This window comes from Ictalurus furcatus, chromosome 12, assembly GCF_023375685.1.
Source record: "Ictalurus furcatus strain D&B chromosome 12, Billie_1.0, whole genome shotgun sequence".
In the NCBI taxonomy this organism is placed as follows: domain Eukaryota; kingdom Metazoa; phylum Chordata; class Actinopteri; order Siluriformes; family Ictaluridae; genus Ictalurus; species Ictalurus furcatus.
This window is the reverse complement of record NC_071266.1, coordinates 19,401,692-19,404,979: the sequence shown is the minus strand read 5'-3', so window position 1 is coordinate 19,404,979 and position 3,288 is coordinate 19,401,692. Positions and strand designations below refer to the sequence as shown.

The following is a 3,288-nucleotide window of genomic DNA, read 5'->3' as shown; positions in this document are numbered from 1 at the left end:
TTCTCTTGAAGTTAATAAGACAAAAGCTTGTCATTTTAAATCCACTGTCCTGAAGACTCTCCCGTTACAATGCACTGACGCTGGAGACTCCTTCCATAAATGTTAAACAAGTGTCTCCTTACACAAAATTTAACCACATCAATGATTATATTTTGTTCTTTGTTAAATAACAATACATTTTATTTATCAATTCATCATTATCCTTAGATTATATATGAAGCTTTCACAATACAAGTCCCTGTTACTATAGAAATGTATTAGAACAATGACATTAATATAAACCTATCATTTGAATTACATCCAACAATAATGTAAGAGCTGTACTTTTTATAAAAAAAAATTCAGCAGCACCTTCTGATCAATCAGATTCAAGAATTCAACAGCACTGTGGTATAAATATAAAATATTTATAGGAATAAACCCAAGAAGCTTGGGGGTGGTAAGCGCACGCACGCCTGCGTGTGTGTGTGTGTGTGTGTGTGTGTGTGTGTGTGTCTAAGTGTAAATGAGACACGGGGGTCATATGACAGGGACTAAAATTAACTATTTCCTTTTGTAACCCATTTTAAACATGAGTTTTCATTATTCTTTTAATTAATTAAAGACCTCGAGGAACTCTGTTTATATTTTTCTGGTCTTTTTATAGCAGCATTTCAGTGCTGCATGACTGTATATCACCTATGAAGCATGGAGTTTACAGACATGTGAAATTAAAGACATATTTATGTATATGTGTGGATTGTTGTTGTTGATCTGACACCATTTTTTATATAACTGCTAAAGGTGTATATTATGCTTGGGTGCTTTGCTATGCAAATTCTAGGGCAGCCAGACAGATTGGTGTGTGTCACTCATGATAAAATTCTATACATGAAGGAGGAAAGAAGAAAACAGAGAAATAAGCCAGAAAATACACTTTTACTGAGATTCATACATGATAGAAAGAAAAGCAGGATGAGAAATATAGAGACGGGGAGAGAGATGAAGGGATGGATGAATGGTGTCTCCCGTCAGCCATTGCAGCAGGTACATTTTCTCAAAGAGTGTAAACATATACAATAAAGTCAAACAGTTTGATTTCAGCAAACTAATGCAAAAAAAACCCTTGCATTAATAATGTATTATGTAAGGAATAAAACACAACTGAGCATGCTATTCTAGGAGAATCATCAATAAATCAATGTTACCACACTGAAGCTGATTATTTACCAATAACAGCACATCCCATAGTGTTTTATTACTTTTATACCACAGAAATTTGCCAATGTTAACCATGTTTCATTTATTAAAGAACAACATACATTTTATCTGTCCACAAACATCTGCAAATAAGTTATTATTTACATTATAACCATCAGAAACGATTGTTCCTTCACTAGCATCTCATTTTTTCCTCTCTCCTGAAGTTAATATGACAAAAAATTGCAGCTTGTCACGTGACTGAGAAACTGTAAAGTACTCCGTCCTGAAGATGATGGTCACCTCTGATTGTCTGACACTGGTGACTTCATCCGAAAACGTTAAATAAACATCTCCTGACAGAAAACTTATCAACATTTACACACATGTTGTTCATCTGGAACATCCACTATACAAGTCCCTTTGTAAAATAGAATAGAACAGAAGCTTTTATTTGTCACACATACATTACAGTACATGCTGGGGTATGCGAAGAAAAGAATTTCACTGTGCTGTAATGTACATGTGACCAATAAAGACTCATTATCATTATCATTATCATTATATTTTTGGATAACAGTTCTTTGGAAAACAGTGGCAGCTTAATGGTGCGGGGGCTTAAACCCCCTTCTGATCAGCAACCCAGAGCATTAACTACAAAAACATCAGTGCAACTAACCATGGTTAGAGCTGCCATGAAGTATTTTGCAGTGCCTTAACCATATATGTGTTCCTAGCCTCTTCTGTCCTTGTCAAGAGGAAGTAATAAGCTCGCTCTAGAACACAGTGAGGACATGGCAAGCTGGGTGCTTTGTAAGGCGTGGTACATGCCTAGCTTGGTAGGAGAAACCACTTTGGGCTGCCTTAATCAAACAGCAAAGTTGTTTCTATAGAAATAATAACACATATACAGTGTTTATAATAGTGTGTAGTGTGCGATTTGAGTTATAGCCGAAGTCATGGAAATCTGAACTGAATCCAAGGTCTAAGTCTAAGCTCAAAGGTTAATATATATGAGTCAGATCATGCATTGGTTGTTTTAGCAGCACTGTATTCCCTGAGCCAATCATATACTGGGCATGTGCACCATGTAATTAATGTTCTATGAGTTGAAATTTTACCATCCATGCAAGCATAGCTGTCATATAAAAAATGTAATAAATGGAACAATACAAATTATTCAAAATTACTTAAATAAAACCTCCCAGATCCACGACTGCTGCTTACACATTATGATTTACAGGAGTGCAAGTTTAAGTTAAAAGTTTGTTTATAAAAGAAATAATAAGAAAAAAATAAGAAGAAAAATAATCCAGTAACTTGAAACCTTTTTCTTTGTTGAAATGTCTCAATTTATTTTTGTTTATGATAGGATGCTTTAAACACATAACTGGCAATTATCTATTAATTTGATGATTTTTACCAACATTTAATGTAGTTGGTTATTTATAGTTTTCAAGGGTAATCATGATTAACAACTATGGTATCAGTAACACGTATGAGTTTTGTGTTTGTAGTATGTGCACACACACACACACAAACACACACACACACACACACATGCTGTCGCTCAAGTTAATTTGATCCCTTGTTCAGAAGTCACATTCATTTACGTTCTACTGTCATCCAGTTATGGTGATGGCAAAAACATATCACATGGTGATCAAAAACACCAGCTACTCAAACAGAAAGTTTGTTCAATCGAGTTGCAGGTACATATTTGCTCAAACTTTCACTCTCTTATTAGACAGATTTTCCACTTCACAACTTTGAGGTCATAACAGAACAGAAATCAATGCCACCCCACTCCACATCTCCGATCATCAATTGGTATCCTTTACCATTACCCTCCCTATCCTGCCTCTAACCAGCTATCAATACTTCTTCCCATCAAACCTCCATTCTATCTCTCCTTCCTCCATAGTTTCCTGCACCCTATCATTCCTTCCAGCCCCGACTCATTTTTGTCCTTACCATTGCTGTTAGCTACAGACACTTTCCTCTCCTCACTTTCCTCATCCATGGACCTCCTCTGGCCTATCCTCTAAACCTAGGAAGCTTTCTTACCCTGTTCCTTGGCTGTCGGATGTGTTATGCAACAATCAGAGA

The 3,288-nt window shown here is 35.9% G+C and overlaps 1 non-coding gene across 1 annotated transcript; it reads right to left on the bottom strand.

Annotated features, from left to right (window-relative positions):
- Window positions 1-1,851: 1,851 nt before the first annotated feature.
- Window positions 1,852-1,964, bottom strand: LOC128616393 (U6atac minor spliceosomal RNA). The gene has a single exon (XR_008387442.1). It is a non-coding gene; the product is annotated as a U6atac minor spliceosomal RNA (small nuclear RNA).
- Between the last annotated feature and the right edge of the window lie 1,324 nt (window positions 1,965-3,288).